Source organism: Dipteris shenzhenensis, chromosome 8 (genome assembly GCF_047967505.1).
Source record: "Dipteris shenzhenensis isolate YYH24624 ecotype China chromosome 8, Dip_SZ_1.0, whole genome shotgun sequence".
Lineage (NCBI taxonomy): Eukaryota > Viridiplantae > Streptophyta > Polypodiopsida > Gleicheniales > Dipteridaceae > Dipteris > Dipteris shenzhenensis.
In genome coordinates, this window is record NC_141603.1 from 1,528,303 (window position 1) to 1,543,029 (window position 14,727).

Consider the following 14,727-nt stretch of genomic DNA (forward strand, 5'->3'; position numbering starts at 1 on the left):
CCTGTTGAACCATGGCAGTATAATCCAATTTAGTCACATCCTAGAAAGTCTGAAAGAATTCAGCCGTCGGTAAGCCATCAGGGCTGGGAGCTTTCTCATTTTTGAGGCAGTCCAGTGCTTCCTTAAGTTCCTGTACTGAGAAAGGTCTGCTTAATATTGCCCTATTAGCACCTAACAACTAAGGGATCACTTGGGAAAGGAACTCATGAGACCTGCACAGCTAGGGCTGGTCCGAGATGGACTGCTCCCCCACTATACTGGATAGCTACCGAATAAAGACTTGCACGATGTGCTAGTAATCAGTAACTAGGTTACCTTCTTTATCCACCACTTTGTCTATGCATTCCCTGGTCTGCTTTTTCTTTACTGCCTGAAAGAAAACTTTGGAGGGGTAGTCACCATGTTGCAACCAAGTCAGTCTGCTCTGAATTCTGGCTTTCTCTGCCCTCTCTAGCTCAACCATTCTTAAGACCTCTTCAGCCTTGAACATCAGGGTGGCCAGGTAAGGATCGGCCAAATTCTCATCCACTACTCTCTTCAAACTCTCCCAGCAAGCCTTGACCTACCTAGTCACACTGTGCACCCAACCTCTTTTCTGCTTTTCTTGTACTTTGGCCAACCTCATCATTGCTTTGATGGCATGGTCCCACTTGCCGATAGGATCCAGGGTCCCCTCAGTGGCAGACTTCCATGTTCGACTCACCTCAGCACAGAAAATGATCAGAAGCTAGCAACCGTTTGTCCAGCTTGAAGGGGATGTCAAACGACCGACCGACAGCACCGGGTAAGGAAAAGCTCCATTCCACAGGGATGTGATTGGAGAGACATGCATGAGCATGCCATCTACCAGTCATTGGGGCACACATCCACCAAGCCTCCTCGGACACAGAATCTATCGAGTCTATCAGCTCGGAGCTCCTCTCCTTTTCTTTTGTTATACCAAGAAAAGCCGGATAGGGTGTCCAAGTCCACCAGCTCCCTGTAATCTACCAGGCCTTTACTTAACACTAAAGAGTCCCAAGCTTCAACCTCACCTCCCTGGATCCCCCCTGACTGCCCCGATCTATCTTCCAAGTGATCCACCATGTTCCAGTCCCCCCCCCAACACCCACTTATCACCAGACAACTGTTCTCCCATCAGATTCCACAACTCCGCCCTCTTAGCACCCGAATTCGGGGCATAGACATTGGCTAACTTGAAAACAGACCCCTTATAAGAGATTTCCATAGCTAACAGGGAGCCCAAATCATCCCAATAGATCTCAGCACACACGACTAACGGTCGAAATAGCCCCGCCCCTACCTCTGCATGGACAGTTTACTAAAGAGGAGTATCCCTACAAATTAAGCACCATCCACAAACTGTTATCCGAGCCTGTCTTGAGCTCTTGAAGGAGGATGACCTCCGCATTCCATCTCTTCACCACCAAGGCAAAGGCTTTCTGCTTTGTCTTGCTACATAAGCCTCTTACATTCCATGAAACCACAGAGAGTTTGGTGAGTGTGGCAGACCTGCTACCATTATTGGCCAAATACCTTGTAAGCATCATGCAAAAAATTGAAGCTATTCTCTTTTCTATCCTTACCCACATTTCTTGCTAGATTTTTAAGACGCTTAGGGAGGCTGCCTCTTGGTTGTTGCTTCGCCATCTTGACGTGCAAGTTCTGCACCCACTCGTCCAAGATGGGCTTCTTGTGATTAGCCTCTGGAAGTTCTTCATCCCGAGACTCGACCGGGGGATCGTCAGCTCCGGAGAGATCACCTTCCCCGTCAATGTCTTGCAACGGCCCATTGTGCGCTTTAGATACCGTCCGCATCTTCTATGTCGCACCTTGCAAAACCACCACTTGTGCCTTCCCTTTTCTGCCAACCAATTGCCAAACGTTCATTTCATCTCACGATCCAGACCCTTTTTAGGGGGAGAATGAGCGGGAGGGGGCTCCCTTCTCTTGGGACCCTTATGTCCCTCTGCATGTGGGGTAGAGCTGCTTTCCAAAGGGTGCTGCTTATGGATTTGCGGTTCCCCCACTAGAGGGAGCTCGATCTCCACCAGGCTGTCTTCAAATGTATCTTTCCGGGGCTGATTTGGGCTAATAGCTTCTTGAGTGTTAACCACCCGATCTGGGCAGTCTCTTGCGAAGTGCCCCGTTTTCTTACAGTTGAAGCAGGCAAGTTGAAGCAGGCATCAAGGAATGGGGCCGAAGCAAGCTTTCTGAGTGAAGACCATGTTGTCTGTCAACAAGACTTCGATGAAGTCAAGGGTCGACGCACTTCGGTCCCAGAGGATCCATGCTCTTTTCAGGCCGAACTCTAAGCAGGCTGAGGCAAGAATCACCAGAATTCTCCTCAGGGTGGTAGCAAGGCGATCCAGAGAGCTAACCAACCATGCCGGCAACCCAGGGAAATCCATCCACATTGGGCACTCGTGAAAAACGAACTGGTCAATATTGAAAGACAGGCTCCAAGGAATGGAGAGGACAGCAGCACCCTGGAACATGAAAGATCGACCCAAGAGTGAGTCCCTGACTTTCTCGGACACACAATGCAATAGAAAGAACCCCTTCTCTAGATACCTCGCAGCATAGCAGTCCGCCGATGTGTCACACTCGTAGACCATAAACTCTCGCAGATCATGGAGAGACGCCACCCGACCCATGAAGAAGAAATAAACACCTCCATGCACAAGCTTTTCAAGCTCCGGTTTTACAGTGTCAAATTCCAAACGGCAAACAGAAGCATGTTTCCTACCATTCTCGCGCAGTTCTTTCCTAGCTTGTTCTTTCTCTCGACCCTGCACGTCTTGACGAAGGATCTTCCAAGCTTCTTCGTTGGACAAGGGGGAGAACCCCCCTTTCAGTTTGGCAGAAAAAGAATCCTCTGACTGTCTCTCCACCTGAGGATTTGTCACATTAACACCGAGGGACAGTTGAGGCTGGACAATCTGGGGGGAACTTGGGAGCAACGACGAACAACCGGTTGGGCTTGCCTCAGATGCAACTCCCCTTGGGGTTCCTGCTCCCTTAGAACACTCACCAACTACCTTTAGAGCCTCAGACACTAGGAATAGCTCAGTATGAGCCCTTCTGTGCTTCGACCAGCATTCTTCTACATCAGAACGGGGAGCGTCGCTCATGAACAGAAGGCTCGAGGCTCGAGGCTCAAGCACCGAAAAACCCAGGAGCATGTCTAGAATCGAAATCGGGTGATGTTCACCATTGCCTAGTTGGCATTCTCACCTTAGTAGAGATGGTTCTTTAAGGTGGAACATATGGCTCAATAGATGGCCATTTATCAACCATGCCCCAATGCAAGTAACTCAATGATAGGGATCTTTACACATGGGAGAGCTCACAGGATAAGCAAAAAGGTCAATGGAGGGTAAATTGTCGCACAATTTCATCTCTGTATTTGAGAGAAAAATTTCATGCACTTTTAACAAGTTGTCATTGAGCTGGCCTACTAGTGCAGTTTTGATACGTCATATTGATTTGCCGGGGTGGTATACTCTAAAGGGCAACTTGAAGGAGCTTTGTCATCTCTCTCTCCAAGATTTTGCCTTGCCCTGCTCGGCTAACGTCCCTCACATCACTCAGTCGACCTTGCAAAAATATGCGCCTAATGATTCACAAGGTATTTGGGCTACGTAGCTGAACCGAATCTGGCACTCTACGTCTTCAAGTCATCTTAATTCTGCGTATGAAGGTTGACAATGGCCAAGTTTCCAACAAAAAATTGCATTGCAAAATGGAAGGATATCTCCCCTATATGCCCTCTTAATTCATAATGTATTAGGGCTACGTAATAGCTGAACTATATCTGGCATGCTACGCCTTCGAATCGTCTTGATTCTACGTTAGAAGGTTGACAATGGCCAAGTTTCCAACAAAAGATTGCATTACAAATGGAAGGATACCTCCCCTATATGCCCTTTGTGTTTGACTTGTTTAGAGATGCACCTCCATATTTTCCGGTCATCCATTATAGTGCATTCCATGTGGAGAATAATCATCATTTGATGGTGAAAGCATAGATCCATATGCCTTCCAAATGGAAAATGGCACTTTTGGGAGAACAAGGTTTACTTGCTGCCGAGCAGAGTCAATTCAGCATGTTTGGAGATGGCACAATTATTTAGTGTTTCATCATGGGAAGTTATCGAATGAATTTTCTAAAAGTATGTAGATGGAGCTAATTAACTTAATCAATCAATTTGGTCCTAAGAAAACTGAGCCAAAGATTGCATACAAGGCCTTAGAGGCCGCTTTGTAACCTCAGGTTATAAAGCTGCTTCATTTTATTTTGTACTTATTGTCTCTAAATTTAATTTCTTTTTTGTTGCACAAAAAAAAGAGAGTTTAGTGGAATGTTACATCAGCAATAGGTCAAGATGTTCATATTGATTAACATTGTGTTTAGATTGTTTAGATGGTCTTACAATAATAATGGCCTTTTGGCATGTGCTAAAAGGAGACTTGACCAAGCCAATTGATGAAGCATGCTTGGAGAACTCTCTTCCTAGATATGTTAATGGAGATCTAGTAGAATTGTTCCCAAAAGGATGAACAACTTAATGGTTGGCGATTGCATGCCTAGGACATTGATATGTCTAGTTAACGATCAAGAGAGAGTGAAAAGTGCTTAACAAACATAACTACCATCAAGATAACAATGGGCCTACAATTTTTTCTTGACGATACTTTTTTTTCTCTCTCTTGATGATACTTATGCACTCTCAATGGTAAATGAAGAAAAGGTTGGCAAATTTTGGCTTAACTTGGACTCACTTATTGTAATGTGATGCGATTGCCGAATAAGGACTGACTTGGTTGGCTATCTAGGTATGGATTTGATTGGATTATGGGAATATATTCTGGCAACTAGGTGCCTTCTCAAAATTGACATTACCATGTAGCAGTGGTTTGATTAGGTTTGTAATAGAATTCTTGCCAAACATAAAAAATGGCAAGATAGAATACTCGAGTGGATTGGAAACTTTTATTGCTCAAGCTCTAAGGTTGTCTACTCCAAAAGCATCTGGTCTTGTGCAAACACAACCTAGAAGTAGGTTGAAAAAATGTTTAGGTGATATTTTGGCAAGAATAAACTAGCAAGAGAAAGCTATATTATATACCATGGCATAGGATTTTGCCTAGTCGAGATGCGAGGGGCCTCAAAGTCCCACCCAAAAGAGAATTATGTGTTATGTGGCATAGTTGGAAATGGCTAGCTGAGGTGTGAGGGGCTTGAGAGTTCCACCTCCAAAAGAGAAATAGATTGCCCTAGCTAGACTATCTCAGTTGCCAGAAGCATTAATGCCCCTTGGGCAATGATGTTAAGTGGTTTGTTGAGTAACGTGAAGCCCAAGGTATTAAGTTAGCGAGACAAGTTATTTTCACATTTCCCACTTCATCTCAATAATTTTGATATGGTCAACCTCCATCTTTTTTTAGGTTGTAGGTGGGGGGGAAACAACTTTATTTATTGGGCTCATGTGCATGGGCTCTTATAGCAGATCCCACATAGGCCTTTTGCTCGCATCATAGGCCTTTTAGGTTATAAAATGAAGGAGTGTGGAAATAAAATTGTTTTTCAATCATAGTAAGTATTTAGGATATAGAATTTAAGCAACAGACACAAGAATAAATAGCCATTTGGTGTAGAGTCAGAACGATGAGGGCCCTAGGTTCATCCTAGCATCTGGCCCATACCACTCATATCTAGAGAAATGGGAGTTCAACATGTTCTATTGCATAGCCTCCACATTCAGAGAGGGAAACTAAGGGTTCATGGTTCTGCTCTCAAGCACCCTCAAAACTCTACATTTTTGGAGCTGGCTAAAGGAAGGTCACAATTCACCTACAGCCACCATGTCTACACTTACAAGGATAATTTGGCAACCCACGGAGTCGATAATGGACTTGAATGTGAGAGATGGTGTTCATGGAGAAGACCCTCTCATGTTTTGCAATGTTTTTTGGGGGGAATGAGGGGTGGTACACCAAAATTGGGCAAGAGTGTGGTACCATCTAAATTTGGCAACCTATGGAGCTGATAGTGGACTTGAATGTGGGAGATGGTGTTCGTGGGGCAGACTCTCAACCTCTCATGTTTTGCAATCTCTTTTTAGGGGAACGAGGGGTGGTACAACTAAATGGGGCAAGAGTGTGCTTGACCTTACTCTACTAGTGTAGAACATGTTGGCCACCACTCAAGGTAGAACGAGTTTGCCCTTGATCTAAGTAGTCGCATCATGGATTAGTTCTTATAAGCACATCAGATAATCATACTAGTTCTAAGCTTATTCAACACAATCTCATTCTTGCACGGACAAATTGCAAGGAGACCACAAGCATGCACAACAACAAGCATGCAATAGTGGGCAATCACCTTGGTGGAAGGTTACACGTGCATATCACTAGGTGGAAACAATTTCTATTTGTCTCTCATGGAGAAATTACCCATTGTGTTCTCTAGATGAGTAATTGAGCTTCCCAAACTATGCCTCTTTCCATATTGACCACTTTAGACCCCAAGAAGTTTCCAAATTCCATGCACTTCAGTGTTGTTGGGGCCAAGACTCCCCTTCATCTTTATGGGCCCTATCAAGTAAAGCTAAGCCCACCTTAGTAAGCTTACAATTCCACTTAATGTACACAATTAGCCACAAATTACATGCGACAAATGCCAAAGATTCTCCCAACTTCTTAAACCTTTTCTACCAATGCAAAAAAACATAAGCACTTGCTAGATGGAATACTTTAAGTACATTGCCCTACTATCTCATCATATATGATTACAATTCTTACTATAATGAGAGACAGTAGACTGCAAAAAGAAGACCGATTCACACCTTATCACATGCTTTATAGATCTACATAAAGTAAAAGCCAATGAGACACATTATCATAAAGATCGATTCACACCTTATCGCACACCTTATCACATGATTTTGGTATACCTGATGGCTAGGGACACTATGAGAATTAAGGAAAGGATGGTTGCTTTTGAGCTGAAAATTTCAGATATATACATACTCAAAAATAGTTGTCATGAAGTTACAAATTTAGTACTTGTGAATTCTCTTTGAAAAATTGGACTTTAGCTTGAATCAATTGATTTGATCCAAAAATCATGCATAGTTTTATGAATTTTGAAGTCTTAGAGACTCGTTATTAATCTCTCTCTCTCAAAATTAAAAAGTTTGACTGTATAGCACAACCTCATACAGATATTAAATGGTTGCAATAACGTTATCTTTTGTCTCCTTGACCTCACTGCATTTGTTGGATATGCTACATGAGTCTTAGGGTGCAAGCTTCCATTTTAACATCAAAGTCCCAAAGCCCTCAAATTGACTGTTATTCACCTTACTATAAATTTGTGCTACCTTGTTTAAATTTGTCTTTGATACATCAAGTTTGCAATTGCCTATGTATCTATCTACCACAAAGGACGTGCTTCTTCCACCTTGTTGCTTTCTTTTAGACACATGCATGTGTCTTTAATACCATTCTAGAACCATGAATAGTGACTTTATTACATGTGCAAAGTACGCATTGGGCTTCATAAAGGTAAATGGGAGATAGGGGATGGGATCAATGACTAAATTGTTGTCCCTAGCCCACCCCCTTGATGTTGCCACCGATTTATGCTCTAAGAGGTTGACCCAAAGGATATTAAATATTTAGAGTTCATAAAGCCTCACTATTTTCCCATGAAATGGTAATCCTTAGTGGGGGACGACTACAAATTATTTGCATGAGTGTCTGTTTATGTTGTTTGGCCACAAGGTGGACTCAAGGGATCTAGCTAGAGTGGCACCTTTATTGACCAAATTGAATCTTGTTGGATCTAGCACAATCCAATGTCCTCAAATATAGCTCCTCAACTCAATTGTTGCCCTCCAAGAATAATCCTAAAATCGGTGAGAACGGCATGCTATCAACATCCAAAGTGGTGACTTCATCATGCATAGGTGGCATTTTGATTGTAATCATCATTACATGAAACCCAATTTAGCCGGATTTATCCTCACTAATTAGGGCCTTTGGAGAGGCAAATTGAAAAGCTACCTACTATGCATGTAGGGCCTTTGGATAGGCATGGTATGCTATGCTAAGAAAATTGAAAAGCTCCTACAAAAGTTGTCAAAGAGATGAGATTCATTGTGTTATGCCTATAAGACATTAAGATTGATGAAGGTGATAATTTGGCCACAATGCTTTGTCCCTTGACATCATGTCCTTATACATAACTCTCCAAGGGTCTAGAGGAGTCACGAGCACAATGGCGATTAAGAAGAATCGGCAAGCTAATATGACTACCAAAGGTCGAGAAGGAAGGGTCATGACAATCAAAGTACAATTCAACAATTCCCAGTTTCTTGATATCTTTATGTTTGCCCATAATATAATTAGGTAAAGAGTAAGATGGTAGGGTTTTCTAGGATGACTGAATCTATAGGAAAACATGTTGATGCTTGGTGACTAGAACATGGGAAAGTCTATGAGAGATTTGTCTCAACCATGATCTATATTTGAGGAAGGGTTGAATTAGAAGCACCTGGGTGTGCAAGGTGGATAAGTATGATTTGATTAACTATGCTTCATGGCTTTAGGTTTATGTGGAATAACTAGCAAGACCCCCTAAATTTCCTTGGTCAAAGGTACATTCATGCTACAAGCATGGTCTTAGATCATATGCTAGTGGCTCTCTCCTTTACTTTGATAAAGGGATTGCAATATCTTGGAAACACCCAACTATAGGCAATGCTAACGAATTCCTAATTTTTGGAAGAAAATTCATGTATCAATAGATCACTTTAGGAGGTGTTGAGAGCTTTGGGTCGGAGGCTGATAACTGAGAGGGAGACATCTGTGTGTGTGTGTGTGTGCGTGCGCGCTTTCCTTCGCACTGGGGCTGGGCGTATCAAATCGAAGGTGGTCATAAGGATTTATAGCATTCGAAGGCAATTTGTTCATGAGCTATGAGGAGGCTTTATAGAATTCAAAGGCAGTTTGGAGGCTTCTAGTGCCTCTGATCAATCTTTAGATGTCATTAATCCCTATAGCCTATCTTCATTTGGCCTCTCACCTTACCTTAATTTGGCTCTCACCCATCTCGCTACAAATACTAATAGGCATTTTCCAACATCATGGGCACCTATAGGCAATGCTAATCCTCAACCTAGATAGATGCAATAATTCATGCAATCATAAAGTTTGGCTCTTCTATTGGTCATATGTCGACCAAAGGGTTCAAGGGTTATGCTTGTTACTTAGGAAAAATATGTGCAATCTAAAGAATGTTAGAAATAGATCTAATAATGCAAGCGTATTTCAGTTCTTAAGGCAGTTGGAAAGGAGAAATATGTGCAATCTAAAGAATGTTAGAAATAGGTCTAATAATGCAAGCGTATTTTAGTTCTTAAGGCACTTGGAAAGTTGTATGTATTGGCACGAGCTCCACATTGCCCAAGGGCTAAGAACAAGATAGCTATAAAATGGGTGAAAGCTTGAGACATCTCCTCTCAACTCTGTTTACAATCCATTAACAAAGATGGAGCTTGGGAACAAATAAGGGGATCACCATTACTTATTAACAACTCAAGAGTTTCTCTCCCACCTGAAAAACATTGTTGGCTTGACGCCTACTGCAAACTCATAATGGATCGAGGAGTCTTGTGCCTTTTTGAAACATGTTCAAAAGGTGAACTAGGGTTAATTGAAATGAAGATAAGTTGTTGATTGCCTTCAAGGAACTAGAGTATGATAAAATGCTCGGTCCCAATGGACTAGTTGAAGCGTCCGAGTCATTTTAGCACGTATTGAAGGATGACTGAATTATGCATACCTTTCTAAGTAATGATCCAAAGGATATTGATTGAATTCACCATCTAAAAAAACAGACAAGCTCAAGGTTAGCAATGGGAGACCTCTCATATGCTCAACAATTTTTTTGCTAACGCCTTGGTGGGAGTGTATCCTTGTTAATTAATGAATATGAAAAGCTTGAAAAGTACATAAGGTCGAAATCAAAAGGCGCACGTGCCTAGAGCACTTCCTGCAAGTGAGTGTTGTTGTTCGGCTTTCAAACTTCAAAGGGCACCAAAATTAGCAACTTTCTAGTAGCTAGAGCTTCTAGTTTTAACATTGCATTTGTACAAATTTTTTTAAACCACTGGCTGCCCTTTTAGTTGAAAAAACGAGAATGATACGCTGTTTTCGTTTTGAAATTTGTACTATGGATTATCCAGGGTCCATTGAATTACGCTTGAAGCCACGAGGGCGGTTGACCATGGATATCCGGGGCCCTACGCGTTGTTCGTTTCGTATTAATATAAGCGCATGCGCGCGACGACGTCATCGAATATCCTACCAGCACGTCATTCGGGAGCTGCGACGCGGGCGATTCGGGATTCCGCCGTCACCCGTCCTCCCCTCCGCCAAACATGCTGTTGCTGTTTTCTCCCCACTCTCAGTGAAACACCCAACATTTACACGTTGCTGGAATCTGATCAGATATTTCAGCCCCACGTGTGACGGGGGACAGCGTGAATGACAATGCTATTTCCATTTTCGGCCTGTAATCGGGATCTTTGATTGAAGTTTCGCTTCCACTTACATTTTGAATCCTTTTTGCGAGCAAAAAAAGGAAAGAATTGCCCGGGCTCTGCCCATTTTGGGTCAACTTTTGTAACTGGGTCTTTTTGAGCCTGACACCCGTCTAATATGAGCCGGCATTTTATGTGGCAGAAAAAAAGAAGAAGAAACAAGGTGAATTGGATTCAAAAGGCCTACACCAGATTGAATGTGGAATTAAATTGAGGAGGCGCATGCAATGGCATATAGTGAAGAGTGGTCGTACCGACATATGAAGTTTGTGCCATCAATGATGTTATTTTTGTTGTTTGTCCAAATGAGATTGAGTGTGGACTCGTGAATTGTTGTGGGTATGTTAATGAGTTGTTGCATGTGCTTTAGGGACATGAAGGATTGTAGTTTTGTGTTATTTGTTTAGGGGTGGTTGTAGTTATTCTTGAAGTCTCCTACAATATATGTTGAAGTTGAAGCAGGGAAAGAGTGTAGCAAGGATTCTATATGTTGTAAGAATGTTGTGTTAGCTCTTGGTGACTTGTAAAAATTCAGTATTGAGATTATGTGTTTCGTGTTGTTTTTTATAATGGTGAGAAGGCAATCTGAATCGTTGCTGCAAATCTCTTGGGCTTCATACTATGGTTTAAATATATAGTGATTCCAATGCCTGTGGATGTTGAAACCATTTGGAATCATAGTAAATGAACAGCTTGTTGTGGCTAGACATGTGTCTCTTGCAGGCATAGTATTGATGATATTTAAATATTTTTACAAGCTAGCAAGTTTGTAGAATGGGACTTCATGGATCTTGTGTTGAGGCTTTGTATGATGAAATCATTCATGTGGTGGTTGTGGAATTGAACCCGATTGAATGTCCATAGGGACCGTTGTGTTTAGACGACTTATTTCTTATAATATCAATTCGTCGACCTTGATATGTTTGTGTTGTATCTCTGAAAGCAAGTATAGGTTCATGCGGTCACGACGGAACCCTTTGTAATGTATGAGAAAACATTTCCACATCTTACTAGTAAATTTTCGGGGAGTATGAGTATGGACGTTTACAACAGGAGGTATTTAATGATGTTATGTAGGAAAACCATTTGCAAAGACCACACTGTGCATTTAATCACAACTCTCAATGCTGCTAGTTGAAAGGCACTCAACAGAGAACACCCGCCCCCTCACGATGAGAGATCAACTTAACAGATTCAAGCTATCATTAACAAGGCAACAAAGGCTGTCCTACATCGAGCTAAGTGTTGTTGCAGTTGCCGTAACATCATCAGGCCATTGTCCTATGACACACAAATCATCGTCGATTTGATCTCGAGGGTGAGTGTTTTTGTTGTTATAACCAATAGCGAAATAGCCCTGGCCTAAGCTGCTCGATCGAAGTTCAGGCATGCTCTGTAAACAGAACTGATTTCATGATTTGCTGGGTAGGAAAGATTGGAGAGAAAGGGCCTTGGGAGCCCTTTCCTGGGAGGGAAGCAACGGGAAGACTTCTTGACCCAGAAAGGGTGACCAAGAACCTTTCCCAGCCGTCGAGGGCTGGAGGGAACGGGTTCACCAGCGAACGATGGACACGTGTGTTGAGATATCGAGCTCCACTCGTGATATGCCAGGGTGACCGTTGTGCATTTATGTCACCGGCCTGTTAGCTACAGATGCGGTTGGTACACCGCCCATGAATAATACCTAGATGACAGCTATCCTTATGTACTCTAGTTCGTGGCTCAGTTAGTATGCCACCTTAGTTAGCTGAGTTTGGTTTCAGACCCACATATAGGGTTCTTCTATTTCTTTGTACTAGAGTTCTTTTGGCTTTCACAACTAAGAAGAGGAAAACTGTTTTCAGCCTCCACCTTTGTGTGTATTCCCCCATTGTGTATGTGAGAAAGCCGCAAGTGAGACTCCTTCCTTCTCTCCCACTATCTTCACATGGTATTAAAGCCTGGTTCGTGGTAAGGAGCTCAAGAAAGCAAACCAAGTCTGCGGTCTCCTAGTAAGAGGACCCGTGTTGCTTTCCTTTTTCGAGTTTGGGAGCAAATCTCTGCAGGTAGCACAGCTGGAAAGTGCAAGAGTGCATTGTCTCAGATTGAGACGCCTTCGCAGTGTGGCGAGAGGGCAGTTTATGCTACGGGCATAGGGCGAAGCCCTAGGTGACTTTATTTTTCTGATTCGAGGCCATTTCGGGGCCTGTTTTTGAGGCGGAAGTTCTCCACAAGCACTGAGAAAAAGGCCCTGTTTTTGCTGTGCGACCACTGCTCTACAGGTAAGTGAAAAGTTGCCGCAGAAATTGCATCGTATGCCTGTGCGTAGAGATATTGGGAGTTACAGAATCATCCTTATTGCCTGTTCATGCAAAATCATCACTAGGAAGTGACTGTGTGGTCAAATACCACTTTCGTCAGTTTTGCAGATTTGCCCTTTGTGAGGCAGAAGCTGTGGTTTTTTGCAGTGACAGAATATTTTGCAATGTTCTGTAATGGCGTCTGATTCTCTTTCATAGATTGTCCTTGAAAAGCTTGACAAGAACAACTTCCAAGCATGGAAGTTTAGAATCACGAATTTCCTTATTACAGGAAATGAAGAAGAACCAGTTCTTCCTAATGTTCCCAATCAACACGAAATGCAGGCATTTAAAGGATGGCATGAGAGAGCCAAAAAAGTTATGTACTGGCTGTCTATCAGTATTTCAGATTCTATGATTGTGCATATTCAAGATGCAAGTACGCCAAAGGAGCATGGGATACTTTGGCAAAAATGTACAGCACAAATACGCAAGCCAGGAAAATGCAGCTCAAGCAGGAGTTGCACAATGTACAGAGAGAAAATATGAGCATCAATGACTACCACATGAAGGTGAAGAAAATTGCAGATGCACTTGCTTCCATTGGGTCGCTAGTGGAAGATGATGATTTAGTTTTTGTGACCTTGAATGGTCTAGGAAAGGATTATGCACAGTTTCGAACATCCATTGCTGTCCGTGAAAAATTTCTTGATTTTGAGGAGTTGTTTGCTCTTCTAATTTCTAAAGAGCAGAGAAATGGTGGTGCATCTTCTTCAGGAGGAACTTCAAAAGAAACTGTCTTCCACTCAAATGGTGGAAGAGGTAGAGGCAGAGGTAGAGCAAGCCGATCTGGAGGCCGTGGTAGAAATCAGAATATGCAGCAAACTCAAGAAAACCGGTCCTATGGAGGAGGACGTGATAATTCTAGAGGCAGGGGGAGCCAAAGAGGTCGTGGTGGATGGCAAAGAGGACAAAATGCAAACAGCAATGCTAAATGCTACTACTGTGGTAAAATGGGTCATATGGCTAAAGACTGCTATAAAAAGCAGAATGACATCATGAATGGAAAATTGTAGCAAGGGAATTATGCATCTTCTAGTAGATAGGGTGATGGCAAAAATGAGCATCTGTTTATGATGCAGCACATGACCAATTCTGTGACAAGTGCAGAAGGAAGCAATGATGTGTGGTATGTTGACTCAGGTGCATCAAACCACATGACAGGTCATGCAGAATGGATGTAGGATGCAAGGAAAATGGAAAGACTAGGATTTGTGGAGACTGGTGATGATACTGCACATCCTATTATGCAGATTGGTAAAATTCCTTTGTCTATGCAGGATGGGAAAAAGAAATACCTGTCTGATGTATTTCATGTCCTGAATATCACCAAGAACTTGGTTTCTATTGGCCAAATGGTTGAGCAGGGCTTGTAGGTCAGATTTAATCCTCATGGATGCTTTGTTGAGGATATGAAAAATAATGGTCGCTTGATAGCAAAAGGAAAGAAGAAGGGCATGATGTTTACGTTGGATGCGGACATGCCTGAATTGAGTGCAGTAATGTTTGCACATGGGACCGGTGTAGTTGCAGATATTGATATCTGGCATAAACGCATTGGTCATGTTAATGTACATCGACTTAAATCAATGCAGGCCCAGAATATTGTTGCAGGATTGCCTAAATACAAGGTTGCAGAAATGCATAAGGTATGTGAAGCCTGTCAATTTAGAAAACAGGCAAGGAAACCATTTCCTAGACATGTTCAAGAGAGTAAGAAGCCATTGGAATTAATCCACTCTGATGTGTGGACTACTAAAGCTACATCTATTGGA